The 26,048-nt window shown below is 35.1% G+C and overlaps 1 protein-coding gene across 5 annotated transcripts in view; it reads left to right on the top strand.

The window, feature by feature from the left end:
• LOC103006346 (uncharacterized) overlaps positions 1 to 26,048 on the top strand; it is a 624,869-nt gene that overhangs the window by 48,535 nt on the left and 550,286 nt on the right. For all 5 annotated transcript variants that reach the window (XM_007191812.2, XM_057541198.1, XM_007191813.3 and 2 more), the window contains exon 3: positions 4,179 to 4,292. The gene's annotated coding sequence lies outside the window, so the exon portion shown is untranslated. The remainder of the gene's footprint in view (positions 1 to 4,178; positions 4,293 to 26,048) is intronic.

Raw genomic sequence — 26,048 nt, 5'->3', positions numbered from 1 at the left:
CACAGGCTCCAGACGCGCAGGCTCAGTAGTTGTGGCTCACGGGCCCAGCCGCTCCGCGGCATGTGGGATCCTCCCATACCAGGGCTCGAACCCGTGTCCCCTGCCATTAGCAGGCAGACTCTCAACCACTGCGCCACCAGGGAAGCCCAACCTGCCTTATTCTTGAGTGAGATCGTCTGACTCAGCTCTGGCTCACAGGAGAACACAAATGTTACATGCAACTTTCAGATTCTGTTCTTAAAATAACCCACTTACACCGCCCCCCCCCCCCTTTTTCTCCGTTTTCCACTGGCTGGAAAAGCAATAGTTGGGCTCGGGAAATGGCACCATCTTGGACTCAAGAGGTGGAAGCTCTACCTTGAATCTGGCAGAACCCTCTTGGGATAACACATTCTGGATCACCCTATATATCTAAGTATTCTTTAAAAAAGAAATAAACCTGTATCTTTTTTTTTAAAGTCAATGTATATTCGGGTCTCTTTGCTAAAGTAGCTTAGTTTAAATCCTAATAAATATAAACACCTACATTCTGATATTTTTATGAGGGTTAAATTATATAAGCCATGTAAAATGCTTGCATGTGGTACTATGCAAACACTCTCTTTGCAGATGGAATTTTTAAATTATCTAGTTTTGTTTGGACAGACAAGTAATCCTAAAATCAATAGAGAAGTTAAACCTCAGTGTTAATGGTTTTTAAAATCTCTATTTCTTTACCTTAATAATAAATGTTTCACTGGTTTAGCATTTACAGGGCAAAGGTACTGCCCAGTATCATCCCATCCCATCTTCATATTTATTATCCTTTATGGATATTTGGATGAGTTTATAATGTATATAAAGTTTATAGGACATGTAGTAGGTGCTCAACACATGTTAAAATAGTCTACTTCTTTCCTTTTATCACATTCTACATTAGATATAAAATATAATGGCTTTCAAGCTCACAGATACTCACCCATTAGCCTTCGTATTCGTTTGAGGAACTGCACCTTCTCCCCACATTCTAACAATATGATAAAAGGGAACTGTTGGGATCTTGCCTCTTTCTTCATAGCCCTTAATGGACTTGTGAATATTTCCCTAGGATTTCTAAAATATTGGTAAGAGAGAGTCACTCTTTCCCTGTGGTTCTGCTATTTTGGAAATGTGAAAATTAAAGCTTTCTGTAGTTTTGTCTGCTGTCACACAGCAATAGTTGTGGTAATAATTGATTTTCTTGTTCTAAATGCGCAAGACAAGTTTCACTCTGCTTTTCTTGTAATTTGAGTCCATGAAACAAAATATTTCTCCTTGATTAAGGTGAATTAAGGTGGGTTTCTTTCACTTGCTGTGAAAATAATCCCTGAATAATGAGGAGCCTCTTTGCTTCAGTGCAGTGTCTCCCATGGGCTGTGGCTGGAACAAAGATCACTATGCCTGAATTCTCTGCCAGATTAAGTCGGCAAGTGCCCTGCCTTATACAAAGAGAGTTGTTCTCTAGGACACAATCCTACCCTCAAGGGGTTTACCATAGAGAAGAAATGATATGAACAAAATAAATAGCTAAATAACAATACAAGCTTTAAGTAACTGTGAAAGGCAATAAAAAAAAAAGATATGACAAGGTAGCGCAGTGTTATCACAAATAATTTCCTGTGGAACTTGAGGTTCAGGGCAATAAGCAAAGCAAAGCATATCATAAATCATTAAGAGAATATTTGTTTAAAACTTCTGTGGGATAGTACCTGCAGGCATGCCTTCCCTTTTTCTGCAGCCTGAATAAGGTAAATAGAGTTAGGTCAGCAGCCATGTAACAGAGCAGGATCCTATGGGGTCTTCCCGGGACAGGCCCTTCCCCCATATCCTCTGCTTTAGCTCCTCTCTGTTACCTAGATAACAGTATTTCCTGAGTTGTTTTACAGATGTGAAAATCCCCCACGAAATGGAAGATGTTAACTACTTGAAGACCAGGTGCACATAGCCCCAGGCCTCCTGGAGCCTAAGGACTGATACTGTTAACCCCCGTGACACAGATGGCCCTGCAATAAACCTTTCTCTGCTCCAAACAAGGATGTTTTGGTTTGTTTGGCCTCACTGTGTGTCAGGCACATGAACTTGCGCTAACAGCAAAACCGTAAAATCTGAAAAGATATGAAGCCTCTAAAGGCTTTTCTCCCCCGCTCCCCACTACCCTCATCACTCCTCCCCTCCCTGAGTATCCTGCCTTCTTTAGCTCTCCCTTAAGAGCTAAGTTCTCTCCTTTTCCTTGCAGAAGAGGCTGCACGATTCTACACACTGGCCCAGTAGGATGTAGCACTATGTGCATCCCCAGAAGCATAAAGGTTCTAGAGTTTATTGAATTAACTGTGCTGCATAGTATTCAGTGAAATATAATTAAGCCTCACATTTTCTCTAACTCCTTGGCTGTAGTTTTTATTTATGGTTCCAGGCCTCCTGGGAATGCTGGGGAAATTCTCCTGAACCACAGTACATTTGTTTGGGTATTTGTTTGCATACCTGCTGAAAGCCTTTCCACAAGTTCTGAATATTGTTTCCTATATGTCAGCTGCTCACCTAGTTTCCCTCATGGGTCACATCTGTAACACCCACTTCTTTTATTCTCTTATAAATGAACTGGTCATCCAAACCACGTTATCGACTGACTTAATGTTATCACCATGATCACCTTGATTAACTTGCTAACCTCGGGGATTAAGCTGTCTTGACTATTAACAGTGGTTTGAAAAAGCAAGAATATGCCACTTCCTTTGGTTGGTACTATGTAGACTGCTTGCCATATGGCCTGGGCACACATGACCTAGTTAGAGAGGCAGAGCTACGTGTTGGCAAAAAAATTGGAGGCCTTGGAGCAGGAACTGTATACTTAGACTGACGTGGGTTTAAGCTAGGACCTACCATTTACTAGCTGTATCACCCTAATCAAGTTACTTACTATCTTTAATTTCTTTAAGTTTCACCAATTGTGAGGTAAGACTAGCAAACACAACGTACAGACTTGTGAAACTTAAGAATGACAGCATTGATAAAATATTTACCAGGTCTCTAGTGAGCACTCAATAAATAGTAACAATTAGTTGTGATTGAGATGACAGTGAATATGAATAAGCAACAAGTAAATGTATAAATATGATTCTGTGATACTTTTTATATTGTAAAAATAATTTAACAAATTAAAGGAACCATTTGGGGGCTTAGTTTGAAAGCTTAGTATTCCTCTAAAGAAAAAAAAATGAGGACAAGATTCATCCTTAGATAATTTAAAACTAAAGTTATTCTAAAATTTAATCCAATAAACAATTACTGGGTTTGGAATAAAGTCATTCTAAAATTTAATCCAGTAAACAGTTATTGGGTGTTGTCTTTGTGCCAGGAAATATGCAAGCATCAGGAATACAAAATTAAGTATAGTTTAGTGATATAAGCATAATGATTGAGCATGTACATGAGATAACCTGAATGTAAAAGTGAAACAGATAGTTATTCAGACATGAAATGATAAGTGTGTGATATTTTCTAGTCTGCATAACTGTTTGATTTATTTCATTTATACGTTCATATTTTACTAGCTGTGGTTTTTCAAGATATAATTGAATTTCTACAATAGGAAAGGAGAAGCATTTTAATTTCCATCAAGATTTAGTATATGTATTTTTCACTGCAACATCCATGCTCTTACTATTAAACTAGGATAAATAATGTGTAGAATTTATTGTTTGATCATGATTGCTTACCTACCCAAAATAAAAATTGGAAGAAATTTACTTGTGTATAGATAATTAATCTTGCTCAATTGTCTAAAAATAACATCTGTATGGATAACTGATTATGGTACTTTCGTTCCTCACTTATTTTCTCATCCTATAAATTTTTATCTTCAACTATTCAGTTATTGGGAGATAACATTTTGTGATTTAAAAAAGGCAGCTAATATTATATAAATATTTTGGTTCTTGATATGTAAAGATGTAAGGACAAATACAAATATAAAATAAAAGGTTTGATTCTCCCTGTGCAAAATAAGCGAAGAGATGTCCTACCCTCCCTTTTCTTAGATATTTGCTTTAGAAAATTTATAATTGTAAATACCTTCTCAGTCTCTTTGAAATGTATGTAAACCTTTTTAAAGTTAAATAAGTCTTTTGTCAGTTTTACAATTCTGGAATATCTTTCTGTAGGACCTAGGAACCATACCTTTGAATATAATCATCAAGGAAGGTAGCACCCATATGTCCCAGTTTCTGTGAGAGCCCAACCATGACCAAGTTGCAAAACTACCACCTGTCATAGAGGTAAGAATTTAATTTGCCTTTGGGTAAATCCAGTTAACTAATATAATGGATCATCTCAGGTGAATTTAGAATGAACTATGTGTGACAGTGGTGCTGTCAAGTCCTCTTACTTGAACAATAGTTATTGTTTACCTTGGGGACATGTATGGAATGGGTTGTATCTGCTTGGCTATATGAAAGGGTGAGATTTCTTTCTGCCTTTGAAATCTCTTAGTGAGTTACCTGTAAGGCTCATCATGTTCTGGCTTAATACTCATTCGAAAATAAAATTATTTTCTCTCACTTCTGCCTTTGTGAAGCCATTTTTCTGGCTCAGCAGATTTTTTAAAAATTATATTTCCCCAACAAAGGTGAACACAAATATTCGCTCATTAAGCCATTCATAGTTTTTAAAATGTTATTTAAACACTGCTCAACAACTACTTAAAAATAAATAAAAATCTGTATACATGCACATATGTATTAGGTTGAATCATTTGATAATGTTGTTTTGTAAGTGAAAAACAGTAGAATATCAGCAGTTTCATGTGTTATAACCTAAATTATATGCATTTAGAGAAATGTGTGGAAGAATCTACAGCTAACTGTTAATATCAGCTAATTAGTTGGGGAGAGATTATTACATTTTCTTTTATGTATCTATCCCATATCTTTTAACTTGTTGCAATACGTTTGTATTATTGTTTATCTTGGTTTACAAAGTAAATTGATTTTTAAAAAGATGCTAATTGCACTTGCAACATAAAGGTCATTAATCAAGGCAGGGACAATTCCCCTTTTACGTTTCTTTTAATGTCCAGCTCCTAATGTAGTGCTACATAAATATTTGTAAAAGGAAAAAAAAATGAAAAAAATGTGTGAATGAATGAATGACCATAGCCAGAGAAGATTTTTGAGGGAATAGTGACGACTTAAAGGAGCTATACTGAAATCGTTGACAGGTGTTTAGGGGCAAAAAACAAAAAAACAAAAAGAAACAGAGGCAGTATATAAATAAATAAATACCTTTTTGGAAAAGTTTGGCGAATAATAGACTCAGTAAAGTGACTTACATTGTTCAGAAGAGATCCTTTTGTAGTTGTGAGTTCTCAGAGCATATTTGCATGCTTATTAACATCATTGTTGGTGGCAAAGAGGTTGAAGATAGAGAAGGAGGCAGGATAACTAAAAGGTAGAGATCACTGAGAAAGCAGGAGGAGGTACTGGTCTTAATTTGGTTCATACAGAGTTCTTCCATTATTCCTAAAAAGAAGAAAAGGTCGCAGAGGCAGGTCTATTTGTGCATCTGTTGGAAGATTGGGAAGATCTTGGCTGATGATGACTTTTCTGTCTCTGTGAGGCCTGGAAATGAGATATGATGCATCTGTTTTTCATGTTGCAGTTGCTCTTGCTGAGTCCAGTATCTGTACAAACAGAAGTGGTACCTTACATGCTTTCAAAGCTACAAGTTTTAGTGGTCATTTGCATGCCCAGCTACTAATTCTGAAGAATGGTCATTGTGCCTGAGTGCCTAGGACAGATGGTTTTTCACCTTTAGTTACATATTGCCAAATAAACTCTCCCCTTATGGACAACCCTGGAGTTGATCACAGATCATCAGCCCATTTTCTCCTTTCCTTTTGGTGAGTTCCCATTTGGGGTCCTTGGTTCCTTTCTTCAGTCAGGACCACCAAAGGACTTGAAAAGAAGGGAATGAATTCTGGATCCCTTTTCTTCCAGAGACTCTGTATTAATTGGGGTTCAGTCAGGAAACCAGAAGTAACTCCAGGTATTTCAAACAACAAATGGCTTAATAGAGGGGATTAAAAAAAATTAGAAGGTCTGGGATAGAAAAGATTAGGGAAGCCACTCTACCATTTAGGAAATCAGGAAATGATCAAATTATAGGAAACCACTGCCATTGATTTCACTGCCCACTGTACTGAAGCAGGTGAATCTTTGGAAGACACTGGGAAGTTGCTGGAAAACCCTTGATGCTTAAGCCTTAGTAATTGCCAGCCACAGCCATGATAATAATAATTGCTTTTGCTTTTTGCTTTTCTTCCAGATTTACACTAGCTCCTCTCATTGGCAGAATCTAATCTAGGGCCGTAATGACAGTAATTCTTGAAAATGCAGTTCCCAGGCTTCCAGCTCCTATGATAAAAGGAGAACATAGAAGGGGAAAAATGGGCTGAGTGGCCCACACAATTCCACACAATCCAGCACATTCCTCAGCCAAATTACCTACATCCTTTCCCAGGGAACAGTTCCCACTTGACCTACAGTATGAGGTGCTGAATATGTGTTCTTGCTAACTCGGGTGAGACCCTAGTAGAAACTTATGCCAAAAGTTGATAACCTTAGAAAGTTGAAGCTTGTCAAGCACTAAAGGGCTGGGTTGATTTGCCTCTAGCTGCCATTATCACAACTCTCTTAGCAGTAGCCCCAAGGGCATAGCAAATTAGTGTAGGAGTCATTCATAGGGCTGCCAAGCAGAAACTCAGTAATATTTCTATGCTTCCTCTAACTCCCACCAAGTTGTTTGAAAACCGAAATGGGGAAGGGAAGTACCACTTTCAAAGGATCACTAAACAGTTGCATTCAAAATAAGTTATACTTCTCAATCTATGAAGGTAACTCTGTTGCATGTAATAATTTAATAAAGACAATTTGTAAGAAAGTTCGAGATAAAAAAATGTATAGATGAGATTGCTTTGAAGATTAACTTAAAGCAACCTTGTGAACTAACATTGGTAAAGAAAGTAGAAATTTAAGAAAATATGAGCAGGATGCAAAGACTAAAATTACAGTATATTCACTTAGGTTATTATACTGAGTAGTCCACAAGGAACCATTACAGTTAAACTTAGTAATAAAATTTGGAAATGAGAATATCATAATAAAATCAGAGAGTTTTATGAAACCATGATCAACCCCTTCAGTTTTATGAAATGTCAAGAATTTTTTATTTCTGGATTTAAATCTGAATGTCTTAGATAGCCTGCTACTTACTTCTTCCACAAGAATATTGGCAAGCGTATCAAACAACTATCTTGCTTTGTAGAAGCCTCATTTTATTTCTGTTTAGGGAAAAGTCCAGATTCTGGGAAGAAGATAGTGGTCATAACAGGACCATTAGATGCTTAAATTGAGGCTGATGGAAAAAGAAATGGAAGACTTAAAACATATTCTTCAGTTTTAGGAGAAACTGAAATTTGAGGCCATGCTTGGCAATGCTTGAATTTCAGTCTTAGTTAAATACACAGTTTAAGACCTCTGAAATACAACACATACAGCTTTTAAAACATGGGCATGGAAAAATAAAAGTCCCTTATTTCTCACTTCTTTTATTCTCACAGTTGAATAAATTTTCCATTTTTTTTTTGTGCTCTGCAGTCTAAGAAATGTGAAAATCTGGTTTTTAATAAAGGATCGTTTATTAAACACTGAGGATTTAAAAAGTACCTTCTCAAACACTGAGAGTTTCTTTATTGTTAATTGTTCTAAAATCTTCTCCCAGAGATTTTGTAATTTAAAATTGAGAGCAATTTAACCTGATGTATATGTGATGTGATGCATATGATGTATCATATGATAATATATATCACACATATGTATGCATTGCCCATTCTATTTAAAAACATTTAGCAGTAGTAGTTACTATTTTAATTTAGTTGCCTTAGTAAAATATTTTAATTTTGTACAAAATGCATAAATCAAAAGGAAATTCGTACTATTTTTTTCTCTCACATGACCATGAAAAGACAAGCTGCTCAACCCGGAAGAGTATTTCTAGTTTCACCTAGTGATGGTATATATTTCTTCCAATAAAACTATGTAGAATTAAATAAGTTTTGACTGATAGGTTAGAAAATCTAAGTTAAAAAATTGAAATTAAATATTAAAATTTGGTAACATAGTGAAGCTTAAGAGTGCTTTGCCAAGTGAAATGAACACAGCATTGAACAGTGTTGGAACATCTCATGATTCAACAAAAGTTGAGGAGGCTAATCTGGCTAGAGGAATGGGCTGTCTCATTGGGGAGAATAGTGATTAAAATATTCAGATGTGTGAAGGCTTCCATATTGATCTTTATTTCTTTCAAGCCTTTATATCATTTGCTGTTTGTGCCCTACACTTAGTACTTGTCTTAACTTATCCTCCGATTTATATATTATTTTACATGAAATCTCTACCTTAAATAAACTCTTATAGGCCATGAGCCATGTTTCGTGCTTCTTTGTAGTTCTCAACTGTGCATGGCACAGTGCATATTATAGGCATGCAATAAACATTGCAAATGGCATGGTTGATGATGATGGTGATGTGATTATGCTGGATAGGTAGATTAAAACGTGATTGGGGAATTGCTTGAATGCCAATCTGATAACATTAGATACAATTTTTTACCTAAGGGTAGAAAAGAATTATGGAAGATTTAGGTGATGAAGTCAAAATTTTAAGGAATAATCTATAGTCGCATATATAATGAAATCAAGCGCAGTGGGGAAAAGAAAATCTATTGACAGGAAATCCAGTTTAAAAATGTAGATTAGTTGCCTGAGGAAGAAGAAAATTAGCAATTCAGGCTCTTTAGAAAATCATAAATGAGTTAATAAGAACTTGAACCTCAATGACATTCGTGATAATGAAAATAATGCAGTGAATAATGTGAATTGTGACTCCTGATGTGAAATCAGAGTGTTTATATGATCAGAATCCCCCAATCCCTAATATATCAGTGCTACTGTCACCTTTGCTATATTGCAAAGAATGTAGAATATGTGTGTAGGACTGCCTCCTAGTCACTAATGGCTATCTCACCCTCAAATGTAGCATAATGGGTTGGAATATATGTGGTTTGCAAATACATATTCTTTTGTCATTTAAGCTAGAGAGTGAAATGTACTGAACAAACTGTTCTATAACACTTTTATGTTCGGCTTGCAACCTTGGGATCTTAGCACACTTTGTGTTACCACTCTGGCTATGATAGATATAAGAAGAGACTAGAGGGGGAAAGAAGAATGGCTCCATTTCCCTATGGCCAATTGCTAGAGCCAGCCTAAGACTCTGCTTGCTCCCTCTTTTGCCCCCAGATTGTTTCTAATCCTTTTTGCATTTCAAGTGAAACATCAACTCCTAGTATGGAGGCATTACCAAGGTGATGTGATCACCTCAGTCACTGAAGAGGAGAAAGAATCTCAAAAAGAGGCAAACAGATAAAAGATTCAAAGAGAGAACAAAGGAGTAAGAATTTTTGCCATATTCAAACTCCATTTGCAATCTTTTTACTCTTCATACCCAAATTTTGCCATTTATTATTGCATCTTAACTGTGTTTCTCTGGTGCCTTCATTTTGCCCTTGATAGGGTGTAGGCTGTGAGAGTGGAAAAGGGATCTGAATCCCATGTATTATGCGGTTTCTTAGTTCTTATTCTCTCACATACAACAACACAATTTTTTGCACACTACTTATAATACTTGATACAATTTTAAAAATTAAGTAACTTTTAAAACTTCGGCAATTTTATTTCAAAAGTTGATTTCATATCACAAATGATGGGTTCAGGACATGCTACCCCAAAATATGACACCTTAGTATATTGAATATTTTAAGTTGAAGGAGTTTGAAAAAAACAGCAGAAGCAGAAAGGTCTCTTTAGCTTTCCCCTGCCCTTCTCCCCTGAAACAGGTGGCAAAATCCTCACGTGAGAGGTGTCCTCCCAGAAGAAAGGAGCATCCTTATCTCCGAAGACAAAGGGATGCCAAAAAGAATTCAAACAGGCCTTGCTAAGTTTTTCCCAGTTTACTACACTTACTTCATACCCTCTGACCTATCATATTTCTACATGACTGCCCACTCTTCATCAACTTAGCATAAAAATACTCAGGTCTGTTTCTTTGAGTCTCCATTTCCTAATGTAGACTTCCATGTCATTTAAAACTTATATTAAATAAATCTGTATTCTTTTCTTCTATTAATATGTCTTTGTCAATTTAATTTTCAAGCCCAGTTAGAGACCCTAACGGGGGTTGAGGAGAACTTTTTCCTCCCCTACACTACCATAAAAAATATACTTAGCATAAAAGAGAGCAACAATAAAAATGTATAAATTAAATAGTATCTCTGTAATAACCTGAAATAATTTTGTGGATCTCTAGAGGTACATGCACCACACTTTGGGAGCATGGCATTAGAGGCTAGAATTCATCATGAAAGAGTTTCAAAGGCAGAATTATCAAGGTATTTGGTGACTGATTCTGAGTAAGGAGGGCACAGTTGGCACAAATAATAATTAACTGTAATATTTGAGTAAACTAATAACAATGAAAAAAGTGAAAATACTAAGCATATCATTAAAGATTATAAACTGGTATTTGTGCAAACAGCAAGGAAGGAGATATAGGTTTAGAATTCATTGCCCTCTGATTGATATTTGATGATCCAAGAAAGGATGTTCTAGTTCTCTTTCACAGAAAGAATAAAGAAAGAAACAACATACAAGCATTGCAAAATGGCATATATGCATTCATGAAAAACTTTACATTCTGCAGAACTGTATCCTGCAAATAAGGCTTACATGAAAGATAAGACTGGGTCAAACCTGTCAAACTCTTCGCAACTTTGTAACCAGAGCACTAGCATAAACAGAAATAATCCTAATTTTAAAAGACATTGACAGGTTTTTAAAAAGGCAAATTCCTAATAAATAAATTATACTGTAAAAATAAGATTTTTAAAAGAAACCAAAAAAGGGAAAGTAGCTTGATGGAAGGTATATAGAGAAGAGTGTGGAGTTACACGATGGGAAGAAATTGGTAATAAAGACAAAGCAAGTGGCCAAACTGAGCCAAGACAAAGAATGTGTGATGATAAACACTCCTCAGTGGCTTGCTGTCATTTAGCCCCTTGTGGTAGGCAGAATAATGGACCCTCAAGGATGTCCATGTCTTAATCCCTAGAACCTGTAGATGTATTACTTCACATGGCAAAGGGAAGTTCTTACGTGTAAAGACTTTGAGATTGGGAGATCATCCTGGATTATTTGGGTGGTCCCAATCTAATGACACAGGTTCTTAAAAGCAGAGAAACTTTCCTGGCTGTGGACAGAGGCACATGTGAATATGAAGAATGGTCAGAGAGATACAACATTGCTGGTTGTGAAGATGGAGTAAGGGGACTCAGAGCAAGAAATGTGGGCAGCCTCTAGAAACTGGAAAAGGCAAGAAAACAGATTCTCCTCTAGAGCCTCCAGAAAGGAATGCAGCTCTGCAGACACCTTAATCTTAGCCTAGTGAGATACAAGATCCCTGCCAGATTACTGTTGCTGCTAGCACTACTACTACCACTACTACTACCACTACTATAGATCTGTTAAGACAATAAATCAGATAAGATACAGATTGTCCAGTTAAGTTTGAATTTCAAATAAGTGATAAATAATTTTTGTTTTAATGTAAGTGTATCTCATACAGTATTTGGAGCATATTTATACTAAAAAGTTATCCATCATTTATCTAAAATTAAAATCTACATAGGCATCCTGTATTTTTATTTGCTCAATCTGGCAACCCTACTTGTTCTAAAAACTCTTAAATTTAAGACACTTTTAATATTAATATATTTGAAATCAGAAGGAATCTTTCAACTTAGGTATCTGATGTGTTTCACTGTACTTTTCAAAAAACCTCATTAAATTTATGGTGTATCTTACAACGTATGACATCTTAAAATCATGGAAATACGTATGAACTTTTCTTGAAAAACGTCACGTCTTTTTTTAAATATTCCATATGTTTAACATTTGTATCTAATTGGTTAATTGATTTTTACATTTAATTGTCTGAGAGTACATTTGTGTCTATTGTTTATGAACTACTTCTGGCATATTTAAATTTAATCCATGATAGCGGAAAATATTAAGCAAAAAAATTTCATCCTGTGATATGCTAAGATATGAGGGTAAGACAAATGTATTTGTGTTTGTGTGAGGCAGCTGCTATTTGCAAAGTAAATGAACAGCAGAGCAGGTTCACATGTTCCTGTATACAGTGTGTATAAGCAGTAATGATTCCAAAGAGAGCCTGATGCTGAAAGACTTTTCAGTCATGACTTTACACTATATCTGATCTTCAGTTTGAATTGTTTTCCAATCACTTAACGTCTTAAGTGTCCAAAGAATTTTACTCCAAAATTCTAGTTATTTGAATTTTTATCTTTGTGTTTTCATATTTATTTTTAACTTTTCTTTTTTCTCTACACTTACAGATTTTAGACTTTTAAATCCTTGTTCTGCATGCTATCTTTTAATTTAAATATGTTAGGGACTGTGTACATATTGTGAACTGATTAGGTTTTAATCAGTTACTTTACTGACTGAGGCAAAGAGTCTCAGGAAAACCAGTAAGAAAATTATCAATATTCCTTAGAATTTCCATATACATTTAGGCAAAATTTTTCTGGCCATAAAGTTATTCAAATAAACTAAACTTGTTAAGTCTGAATAAATTTACTCTGGTTTATATCACAGACTTGTGACAATAAATGCGCTCTGCATTCCAATATGGCACAATAGATGGAAAAATCTATTTAAAAATGATAAACAGGGGAGCCTTTCTTGTATGTAAACAATCAAAAGATTTATCCATTGGCAGCCACAATTTGTCTCCAAAACTGAGGATTAAAATTAGGGCAATCTTCTAAAAGAGGACGACTAAAAAAATACGTAAATTAACAAGACAATTGATTTTAACCAACTGTGCATGAAGCTCATCTTATTCGTTCTAGCTATTTTTTAAAAACAGGTGAAAAACTTGTGTATAATTTTGTGGTATTTCATTTGTATTCTTTTTCTTTCTTCTAAATTTGTAGTTTTATTATTTTATACTTTGTCATAAGTTAAATACAAAACATAAATGACATTTATTATTTAAAAACTTTTCAGCATAGTAATCTTAGGAATACTTTCACATAATATTTGACATTAAGTTGAACAACAGCAACCCTCTCTGACTTATAAAAACAGTGGCAGTGCAGAGCAGAATGAATTATAAAGGGCAAAATCTCCCAGAAGCTATGAAGAATTAAGAAATATCTCAGTTTGTGGTATTCAATTTGGTATTATATTACTCTGAATTGCCCAAGGTTGCTTTTGAAAAAAAAATGTAATCCTTCATTTCATGACCCACCAATATCTGTAGGAGTTGCTGTATTAGATGGTCAATGGAAGCTATATTTAAAGGCTGAAAAATCGTGTTGAGTTTGTGTATTTTATATGTAGTGACAATTTTTTCAACAAAAAGTCTCTTTGTACTTATATCTCATAAATGGAGGTTTTTGCTTCAAATTGCAAAGTATTCTCTTAGGTCATATTTAAGGAAGCAAAGGTTTCTAGCTATAAACCGTCACAGCTTTAAAACAGATGCTTTTCAAAGTTCACTTACAGTTTGGTTTGTTGCTACCAGGAATACATTTTCACATGTATTTAACGTTTGAAATCATGATTAGGTTCCAAGAAGAGTCTGAAAAAGAACTGAAAATATCAAATAATAAGATGAACTATATTTTCAGTGGTAAAGTATGTTGGAATTATAATTTAGGATTCCAGAATCCATTTATCTATTCCTTTCCCCCCTCCCTTGCTACATGTTACAAAAAGTAGTAACAAAAAGTTACGTCAGTGAAGGAATTACAAAAAGTTTCATCCATGAAAGAATAACAGTTTTGGAATAAAAAACATCTAGGTTTGAACTGGGGTTTGCTTTTGGCAAGTTTCTGTAAAGCAGGGATAATGACAGTGTGCCATTTTGAGGAGACAATTCTCCATTTTTTTTTTTTTTTTTGGTGCAAGGTCTGGACTTTCTGAACAAAACTCACTGGAGAACTTTGTTAAAAGATGATTAATAGCAAACATGCCCTGAAACCTTAAGATGGTGAACTGCTCCAAAGATATTTAGACTTACCTCCTCTAGGGCCATTTGCTGTTGTTCCAGCTTTGGAGGGCTGGGGACTTTCCACTCCCTTCCCAGGCAAAGATTTGTTTACATTCCAGCTTGAAGGCCTCTCTCTTCAAGGGAAGGAGGGACAGATGTATTAACTGCCCTATACAACTTCTGAGTGTCACAAATCAGGGCTCCTCCTCTGTGGTGCAGCCCCACTGCAAGCACAGGGTAACATCAGGCTCTCACCACATTGCCCAGTGAAGGCTGCAGTTTGGGGGACCAGCACTAAAATGCTCTGTGCATAATGAAGATCTGTTCTCTGATCCAGAGGCCTTGTGTGTCCCACTAAACACAAAATATAAATATATAACTTAAACAGTCATTTGTCTCGTTTCCTACGAACCTAAAATTTATTCAGCAGCAATATGCCCAACCCAGGGCATAAAGAATGTTTTGGTGACTAGCATGAGCTTACATAAACTCCTTTTCCTCTGGTTAATTTAGAGATAGGTTAAATAAGGCCAAAGAGATTAAAGGAGAAATCTGCCAAGTTGATGATAGTTCTGTGAAAGATTTTCCTCCTAAGTGAGAAAGAGTACCATACAAAGAGAATCCCTTTCACTCCAAATTACGGTATTTTGAGCTTGTCATATGAGGATGTGATGTTTGGAGAGGCAGCAGACATGTTATGACTATTAGAAACAAGTCTGAAGAAGGAAACCAATAGATTGGGGGTGAAGGAGCAGAAGAATGTCAAATGAATGAGCAAAAGAGCAAAAGAATGTTCTGGATGGCATCTTTAAGCTGTTGAATCAACCCTGAACTCATTTCTCTGTATATTTAAAAAATATACAGTAACTGCTCCTTACAATTCAAACAAATTCTTGTCGAGTTTTCATTTATTTAGAACTAAAAGCATTCTAAGTAACACAAGAATCTAACTCAAGGAATTGTGAAGACTAAATGAAAAGAGAGAAAAAGTAATTAGAATATATATATATATATATTAGATTATATATGTGTGTGTGTGTGTGTGTATGTATATGCTGCCACTGCTGCTAAGGAGACTATCTCAGGTCCAAGCACCCGTTTGTCTATAGTATAAGTGTCTATATCATATCATACCATATCATCATATATCATATCATATATCATATCATATCATATCATATCATATCACAAGTCAGGGGCTCCAGTTTGGGAGGGTTTGTGAAAGAGGGGTCATTGAAGCACAAAGAGAGAAAAGATGGGACATAGTGGTCAATAATGGGAACATTAGAATAAAATATAAAAGTAAAAATTTAATTAGAGCAGTTGTTCTCGAGTAGAACCCTTTATATTCTTAACAATTGTGTAGAACTCCAAAATGCTTTTTATATGAGTTTTCTATATCAGTATTTACTGAATTAGAATTTAAAACTGAGATATTGAAAAGTATTTTTTGAGTACCTCATTTTAACTTTACTATACTTTATTTAAAAACACATTTTACATACAACTTTTTTCCCAAAATTAAAAACAGAGAAAAAGGTCAGTGTTTGCTTTTTTTTTGTTTTTGCAAATCACTCTGCTATCTGGCTTCTCATATCTGCTTCTGCTTTCAAATTGTTATGTTATATAAATTTGACTGAAGTGTAATGAAGAAGTTTTGGCTTTACATAGATATGGACTTAGAAAAAGAAGGTGTATTATAATACTCTTTTAAGATAATTGTGGGTTTTTTTTTTTTTTTTTGGAACTACACCAAAGCTTGGCAATAGATGGTTTCTTAAAAGTTGATTGTAATGTAGAATCTTGACCTGGCAAATATTTCATAGCAACAAGTGTGAAATACGTTGATCTGTCTTATACCTTAATTATTCTTTACCCATGAATAATTTTGTAACATCATGCACTGACTAGTAAATATTGATTAACTGAGTTATGTACATCTTCTTAAAGTTGACAAATTTGTTGTCACATTTGTTAACATCATGGGTGTTCTTATCAGAATATTATTTAAGTATTGGGAAACTAGTTCATAGTGACAGACCTACATTTTCCAAAATTCTAATTTTTTCTTGAAAGCTTGACATTTATCATCACAACAAATATTATCAGTTGTTTTCCTTGAAATGAAGTCCACTTCATTAATTTTTGAAAAAAAATGACTGTCAAAACATGTCTGAATAATTATAGTATGTCTGTCAGTTGTGTTTTCAAGTAAAAATGGTGTTCCACTAAAAAGACAGCTACTTGAGCTTGTATTTGAAACAATTGCACAAGTGCTTTTACTTGAGAAAGCCATCATACTTCAGAATGTAGAAGAAGTGCTTTATCTACATCTATTTTGTCATATAGATGATAAAAGAGGTATGTTATGCAAAGGTCTGGTTTAATTAAATTAAAATTTTACTGCTTCATTAAGAACAGTGTTACGTTAAAGTCGATGTTTTTCTTTTTTTAAAAAATTATGAGTGCCTGGCAATAAAGAATATAATGACTACTACACTACTGATATAATTTGGTGCTGGTATTGAATATTTTATGTTAAGGTGATAGCATTTTTACCCTCATTGTTTTTGTATCATCAATGTGTGTGTCAACCCAGTAACAAAGGCAAATTATGTCTTAGTATTATTATGGAATAATTTTGACCTCATTGACCCCTGAAAAGTTCTTATGGACTGTTTTTGGCTCCATATACTGTACTTTGAGAATAACTGAATTCTCAAAGGGTGGAATAAAAATGTATCAGCGTATCTCAATTCTCCCTAAAATCCTGATATGTGCTACTAGAATGAAGACCTGACATTTAGCTCATCAAAAAAGAAACCTGTTTATTTGGGTTCATCAGCCATCCATCCCAATAGGTAGGTTCATTTGTGTCATATTTTACATTCCACATATAAGTGATATCATATGGTATTTATCTTTCTCTTTCTGACTTACATCACTTAGTATGACAATCTCTGCTTTTATCCATGTTGCTGCAAATGGCATTATTTTGTTCATTTTTATGGCTGAGTAGTATCCCGTTGTATATATGTACCACATCTTCTTTATCCATTCACCTGTCGATGGACATTAAGGTTGCTTCCATGTCTTGGCTACTGTGAATAGTTCTGCTGTGAATATAGAGGGTGCATGTATCTTTTTGAATTAGAGTTTGTCTGGATATATGCCCAGGAGTGGGATTTCTGAATCATATGGTAATTCTATTTTTAGTTTTCTGAGGAACCTCCATACTGTTTTCCATAGTGACTGTACCAACTTACATTCCCACCAACCGTGTAGAAGGGTTCCCTTTTCTCCACATTCTGACTTGTGTGAGGTGGTACCTCATTTGATTTGCATTTCTCTAATAATTAGAGGTGTTGAGCATCTTTTCATGTGCCTATTGGCCATTTGATTGCTTCTTTGGAGAAATGTCTGTTTAGGTCTTCTGCCCATTTTTCGATTGGGCTGTTTGTTTTTTGTTGTTGAGTTGTATGAGCTGTTTGTGTATTTTGGAAGTTAAGCCCTTGTTGGTCCCATTATTTGCAAGTATATTCTCCCATTCTGCAGTCTTTCACCTCCTTGATCAGGTTTATTTCTAAGTATTTTATTTTTTTGGTGTGATTTTAAATTTTTTTTTTTTTTTTTTTACATTCCCTTTCTACTGTTTCATTGTTAGTGTAAAGAAATGCAACCAATTTCTTTATGTTAATCCTTTATTTTAATCCTTGTATCCTGCTACCTTGCTGAATTCATTTATCAGTTCTAGTAGTTTTCATGTGGAGTCTTTAGGGTTTTCTATATGTAGTATCTTGTCATCTGCATATAGTGACAATTTTACCTCTTCTCTTTGGATACCTTTTATTTATTTATTTATTTATTTTTTCTTGTCTGATTGCTGTGTGTAGGACTTCCAATACTATGTTGAAGGGAAGTGGTGAGAGTAGACATCCTTGTCTTGTTCCAGATTTTAGCAGGAAGACTTTCAGTTTTTCACCATTGACTATTACATTGGCTGTGGGTTTGTCATAAATAGCTTTTATTTTGTTGAGATAGGTTCCCTCTATACCCACTTTGGTAAGAGTTTTGATCATGAATGGGTGTTGAATTTTGTCAAATGCCTTCTCTGCCTCTATTGAGATGTTTATGTGGTTTTTGTCTTTTCTTTTGTTGATTTGGTTTATCACATTGATTAATTTGTGTATGTTGAGCCGTCATTGTGAACTTGGGATGAATCCCACTGGGTCGTGGTATGTGATGTTTTTTATGTGTTGTTGGATTCAGTTTGCTAGTATTTTGTTGAGAATTTTTGCATCTATATTCATCAAAGATATTGGCCTGTAATTTTCACTTTTGTTGGTATCTTTGTCTGGTTTTGGTATCAGGCTTAATAGAATGTCTTTGGGAGTGTTCCTGCCTCTTCAGTCTTTTGGAACAGTTTGAGAAGGATTTGTGAAAGTCCTTCTTTGTATGTTTGGTAGAATTTGCCTGTGAAGCCATATGGCCCTGGACTTTTGTTTGTAGGGAGGTTTTTTGTTTGTTTGTTTGCTTTTTTATTACAGATTCTGTTTCTCTTCTAGTGATTGGTCTGTTTCTTCTTGATTAAATTTTGGTGGGCTGTATGTTTCTAGAAACTCGTCCATTTCTTCTAGGTTGTCGAATTTGTTGGCATATGATTGTTCGTAGTATTCTCTTATATTTTTTTGTATTTCTGTGGTATTCATTGTTATATTTCCTTTTTCATTCCTTATTTTGTCCATTTGGGTTTTCTCTTTTCTTCTTGGTAAGCCTGGCCAGAGGTTTGTCAATCTTGTTTACCCTTTTAAAGAACCAGCTCTTGGTTTTATTGATTTTTTTCTATTGCTTTTTAAAATTTCTATTTATTTCCTCCCTGGTCTTTATTATTTCCTTCCTTCTGCTGACTTTAGGTTTTGTTTGTTTCTCTTTTTCTAATTCTTTTAAGTGATGGGTTAGGTTGTTTATTTGAGATTTTTCTTGCTTTTTGAGGAAGATGTGTATTTCTGTGAACTTCCCTCTAAGAACTGCTTTTGCTGCATCCCATAGATTTTGTATGGTCGTGTTTTCATTGTCATTTGTCTCAAGGTATTTTTTAATTTCCTCTTTGATTTCACATTGACCCATCGGTTTTTTAGTAGCATGTTATTTAATGTCCATGTAATCATTTTTTCTTATTTCTTTTTCTGTGGTTAATTTCTAGTTTCATGTTGTTATGATCAGAAAAGACACTTGAGATGATTTCCATACTCTTAAATTTGTTGAGGTTTGTTTTGTGCCATATGTGGTCAATCCTAGAGAATGTTCCATGTGTACTTGAAAATAATATGTATTCTGTTTTTTTTTTTGGATGTAATGTGCTGAAAATATCAATTAAGTCTAACTGTTCTGTTGTATCATCTGAGATCTCTGTTGTCCTATTGATTTTCTGTCTAGAAGATCTGTCCATTGATGTGAGTGGGGTGTTAAAGTCTCCTACCATTATTGTATTCCTGTCAATTTCTCTCTTTATGTCTATTAGTATTTGTTTTATGTATTTGGGTGCTCCTATATTAGGTGCATATATGTGGACAAGTGTAAAAGCCTCTTCTTGTATTGATCCTTTTATCATTGTATAGTGTCCTTCTTTATTTTTCTTTATGGCCTTTGTTTTGAAGTCTATTTTGTCTGAAATGAGTATTGTGACCCCTGCTTTCTTGTCATTTCCTTTTTCATGAAATATCTTTTTCCATCTCTTCACTTTCAATTTATGTGTGTCCTTTTCCCTAATGTGGGTCTCTTGTAGGTAGCATATTGTAGGTTCTTGTTTTTTAATCCAATCTGCCAGTCTGTCTTTTGATTGGAGCATTTAGTCCATTGACACTTAAGGTAAATATTGGTAGATATGTACTTATTGCCATTTTAAACCTTGTTTTCCCATTGATTTTATATTTCTTATTTGTCCCTTTCTTTTTCTTTTGGTTTTTCTATTTGTGGTTTGATGAATTTCTTTTGTATTATACTTATGTTCTCTTCTTTTTGGTTTTTGTGGATCTATTATATGTTTTTGATTCGTGGTTACCCTATTTTTCAAGTATGTGAACCCCTTCTTATATCTACTTGCTGTATAGTGGTAGTCATGTAGGCTCAAGCACATTCTAGGAAAAAATCCCTACATTTTCTTATTCTCCTCCCACACATTTTATGATTTTGATGTCTTCTTTTACATCTTCATGTTCATCCTTTTGCTATTCACTGTGTTTATCATCACTTTCACAGAAATTTTTTGACTTATTTTTTTAAATCTGTGTACTGGCCTATTTAAGTGATTTACTTTCCATTTGCATTTTCTCATTCCTATTGATTCTTATTTCTTTTCTATTTAGAGAAGTCCTTTCCATATTTCCTTTAGGATAGGTTTAGTATTGCTGTATTCTTTTAGTTTTTGCTTGTCTGAGAAATTCTTTCTCCTTCTATTCTAATGATAGTCTTGCTGGGTAGAGTATCCTAGGTTGCAGATTTTTCCCTTTCAGGATTTTGAATATATCTTACCACTCCCTTCTGGCCTGTAGCGTTTCTGTAGAGAAGTCAGCTGATACCCTTATGAGGGTTCCCTTGTAATTAACTATTTGTTTTTCTCTTGCTGCCTTTTGAATCCTCTCTTTATCTTTAACTTTTGCCATTTTTATTATAATATGTCTTTTTGTAAGTCTGTTTGAGTTTATCTTGTTTGGACCCTCTGTGCTTCCTGTACCTAGGTGTATGTTTCCATCTTTCGGTTTGGGAAGTGTTCAGCCATAATTTCTTTAAATACACTTTCAATCCCCTTTCCTCTTTCTTCCCCTTCTGGAATCCCTATTATGTGTAGATTGGCACACTTTATATTATCCCATAGGTCTCTTATATTGCTTTCATTTTTTTTCAATTTGGCTTTCTGTCTGCTGTCCTGATTGGGTGATTTCCATTATTCTATCTTTCAGGTTACTTTTTTGTTCTTCTGCGTTATTCATTCTGCTATTCATTGCCTTTAGCTCAGCTTTTGTCTTGGCAAGTGAGTTTTGTACTTTTTCTTGGTTTCTCTTTATAGTTTCTAGTCCCTTTTTACAGTATTCTGCATTTCTGTCCCTAGCCTTTCTTAATTCCTTCGGTATTTTCATTATCTCCTTTTTGAAATCAGTGTCTGTTAGACTGAAGAGGTCTGTTTCATTGTTTGTTCTCTCAGGGGAATTCTCCTGGTCTTTTAAATGGGAGTGGTTCCTCTGCTTCTTCATTTTACTTATACTTCTCTTACTCTGTGAGTTTAGGAGAAACAATTATCTACTGTTGTCTTGGAGGGCTATTTATATGTGGGAGTATCCCTGTGTAGCTTGTGTGGGTTTAGTTTTTTGGTGCAGGGCTGTTTTTAGTATGGATGCCTATCGCCTCTTTCCTCCGCATGTTCTGGCTGTTATCCTCTTGATAGGGGGTGTGCAGATGTGGCGGCTGGTGCTCAGTCCTGGGGTTCTCAGTGGCGGTGGCAGTTCACGTGCACCCCCGAAGCATGCGATGGGAGTGGAGGCGGCTTGCAACCGCTCCTGGAGCTCACGTAGGCAGTGTCCTGCTGCCTGAGACCACACACGGGGAAATATGCTGCAATAGCAGGTCCTGTCCCTCTCCTTATGCACCCCCCAAACAATGGCTCCTGGCCTCTGAGACAGCTCAGGCTTCCTCCATTAACCCTCAGTTGAGGCTGCACCAGACTCCAGCCCCTGCTGGCTGTTTCCAGGCAGCCAACCCCACTCCTCTCACCAGGTCCGATCTCTGAAGCACAAGCTTCAGCACCCAGCCCCTGCTGACACTGGTGAACACGTCCCAGGCTGGGGAATGCTGGGAGGTGGCACTGACTGTCTGTGCAGGTCTCTCTCCATTCTGGCTGTTGCAAACCGGTTGCTGTGTTCTCCTCCAAGGGTCTAAAGCTCTCCCTCTGTCCTGGCTGATCTCCCCGTTGGTGAGGGGCCTTCCAGGGTGCAGGAACCTTTCCTCTTTTACAGCTCCCTGCCAGGGGCACAGGTCCCGACAAGATTCCTTTGTCACTTTCTTTTTTTCTATTTTCTTTTGTCCTACCCTGTTACATGGAGATTTTCTTGCCCTTTCAGAAGTCTCAGGTCTTCTGCCAGTGTGCAGTAGATATTCTGTGAGAATCATTCTACATGTAGATATATTTTTGATGTATTTGTGGGAGGTGGTGAGGTTCATGTCCTACTCCTCCACCATCTTGATTGCTCCCCTAATTGTACTTTATTGATCTTTATAAAACATTTTAAATTATTTTTGTAATATGGTGTTGTATAAGTAAGTAAATAAGTAACTAAGTAAATAAAGTGAGTTCTAACAACTATTTTTCATATACTAGTCTGTTCTCATTCCCATTTTATCCCATTGTTTTCCTCTGATGGCAATTTCAAATGGCACAGAGGGTCTAATTGTGTGTCTCTGATATTTATGTATGAAGACTTATGTACCAGACCATGATTCTCACAGCTATATGACCCCTGAAAATGAAACAAGCAATGGCATTTTGGGGGTAAATGATTGTATACACACTGAAAATATGAGATAGTACTATAAGCAATCCTCAGGAATATTAACCCATGGGAACATGAAATCTTCCTAGTCACTAATCATGTAATAATTTTTCTTTCATGTGAGAATTAGTAGAGAACACCAATACCTTTAGATAATTGGTCCTAAACAGTATATGCTGAAGGCCACTGCAAAGAACATCTGCATTTTATACTAAGGAAAAATGAATAATGCTTTTAAGTACTATACATTTCTTTGTAGATTTAAATGTCTGCTTAGAAGATTCTAAGGTTTAATTAGAACTCTTCATGTGTATTTAAGTAAATTTTAACTTTAAAAAAATTTTACCTTGTCTTAGAGGAATACTTTTCATTTTTTCACTGTGAAGTATGATGTTAGCTTTGGGTTTGTCATATATGACCTTTATTCTGTTGAGGTATGTTCCTTCTATACCCATTTTATCAAGAGTTTTTATCACAAATGGATGTTGAATATTGTCATATCCTTTTTCTGCATCTATTGAGATGATCATATGATTTATATTTTTCATTTTGCTTATGTGGTATATCGTTTTGATTGATTTGCAGATGTTGAACTATCCTTGCATCCCTGGAATAAATCATACTTGATCATGGTGTATGATCCTATTAATGTATTATTGCATTTGGTTTGCTAATTTTTGGCTAAAGATTTTTGCATCCATGTTCATCAGAATTATTGGCCTATAATTTTCTTTCTTTCTGTTATCCTTGTCTGGTTTTGCTTTGTTCATTGCAGCATTATTTACAATAGCCAACATATGCAAGCAACGTAAATGCTCATTCACAGATGAATGGATAAAGAAGATATGATATATATATGTATCATATATATGTATATACACATATATATTTGAATACTATTCAGCCATAAAAAGATGAAATCTTGCTATTTGCAACAACATGGATGGACCTTGATGGTATGCTAAGTGAAATAAGTCAGAGGTAGAAAGGCAAGTACCATATGATTTACCATATGATTTCACTCATATGTGGAATATAAAACCTAATTAAGTAAATAAATGAACAAACCAAACCAAACAAAAACAAGCACATAGATATAGAGAACAGAGTGGTGGTTACCAGAGGGGGCAGGGCATGGAGGGAGGGCAAAATGGATAAAGGTGATGAGCAGTATGGTGATGAATGGAAACCAAACTTTTGGTGGTAAGCACGCTGTAAATATATACAGAAATTGAAATATAATATTGTATACATGAATCTTATATAATATTATAAGCCAATTAAAAAGAAATTAAAAATTAAAAAAACTTCTGCCTCAGGAAAGATATTGCTCCAGTTTGAGCAAATCCTAAAACAGTTTTGGACCAAGGATAAGATACCATCACATGGAGATGTTTTGGCAGCACATGAAGAGGTATTTAGTCTCCTTCCCTGTATCTCCTTTGTTGTATTTCCTTTCCTGTATCCTACACACTGCCAGTCTCATTACATAGCAAGTACGTTCCAGAATGTAGTGACTGGGAGATGAATCATGGAATTTGGGAGAGGAAAACAAGTATCATAAGGAAAAACAGTGCATCCTTCCAAAGAGTGCAGGAATCTTTCCAAGGTTGTCATTCATACATGAAAAACTTATTTAAAGAATTTAAATATAAATCTGGGAGTGTCTGAAAGGTATTGTCCTCATGCAGAATATAACCTTTTCCTTCTTTTTTCATCTTCTTTCAAAGACTTATAATATTTAATGTAAAATTAGCAAAACCTGCTCATTCTTATTCATTATTTCTGGATAGGGTATATTGAGAAAAAAATAAAAATATGTTAATGTATAAGAGTCTCATATTTCTATAGAAATTCAATGATTACCTCCACAAGATGTTTTTGCCCTTAGTGTTGCTATTGTACAGCATGACTTTAAAGCTTTTGTATATGGGAGATTTAGAACAAGTGTTCTATAAAGAAGAGATTTTTTTTCTTGATTTGCTAGAATAGAAAGTGCACCCCCATCCACCCACCCATGGTACAGGGAATTTTTCAGATTATTTCATTTTCCCAGATATCAGAACATCAAGGGAAAAAAAAACCCAGGTACTAAAAAATTAGTCTTAAAATGTTCTGCTCATGATTAATTGCTATAATGCATTTTTAATTTGTTACACTAAGGTTCTTCTTAGAGGTCAGATTTTTAACTTTTATAAAAACAACCTTATTGAGTTATATAATACAAATCATAAAATGTACCCATTTTAAGTGCACAATTCAAGAATTTTTAGTAAATTTAAAGAGTTGCACAGCCATCATCACAACCCAGTTTTAGAACACTTCCTTAAACTCAAAAAGATTCCCTGTGCCCATTTTCAATCCTCATTCCCACTCACATCCACAGGCAACCACTAATCTACATTCTGTCTCTAAAGATTTGCTCTTCTGGACCATTCATATACATGGTCAATCATACACTATGTAGTCCTGCATCTGACCTTCTTTAGCTTCTTTAGCTTAGCATAATGGTTTTGATGTTCATCCCTGTTGTAGCATATATCAGTAGTTTGTACCTTTTTATTGGTAAATAGTATTCCATTATATGGATATACCACATTGTTTGTTTAGATATTCATCAGTTGTTAGGCATTTGAATTTTTCCCACATTTTGGCTAGTATGAATAATGCTGCTATGAGCATTCACATGCAAGTGCTTGTGTGGCCATATATATTTTTTTTCTTTTTTTTTTTTTTTTTTCACACACACCCCATATGTATTTTTGTGGGTTAGAGACCTAGGAATAGAATTGCTGCATTATATGATAAATTTATGTTTAAATCTTTAAGAAACTGGCAAGAGGCTTTCTCTCCAAAGTAACTGCACCACTTTACATTGCTACTAGTGATATATGAGGGTTCCAGTTTTCTACTTTCTCACGAACGCTTGTTATTGTATGTCTTTTTGATTACGGCCATTCTAGTGAGTGTGAAATGACAGCTCACTACGGTTTTAATTTGCATTTCTCAAATGGCTAATGAGGTTGAGCATCTTTTCATGTGTTTGTTAGATGTTCATAAATCTTCTTTGTTTAAATGTCACTTCAAATCTTAATTGTCAGTGACTCTGCAAGTTGACAACAACGTTCAGGACCTTGTTGAATTCACTTTTTAAAGGTTCTGGTTAGTCAGCCTCCCAGTTTTTTCCTGGTAAAATGCTACTTTACTCTTCAGTGAGATAAGTGGACCTTTCTATATGACCCTGTGATAACTTATATTTCTCTTTTGCTTACAACAATTAGGGAGAGAAGCCTAG

Source organism: Balaenoptera acutorostrata, chromosome 2 (genome assembly GCF_949987535.1).
Source record: "Balaenoptera acutorostrata chromosome 2, mBalAcu1.1, whole genome shotgun sequence".
NCBI lineage: Eukaryota > Metazoa > Chordata > Mammalia > Artiodactyla > Balaenopteridae > Balaenoptera > Balaenoptera acutorostrata.
Note: the sequence above shows the minus strand (reverse complement) of the source record. Positions and strands in the feature narration are given on the sequence as shown.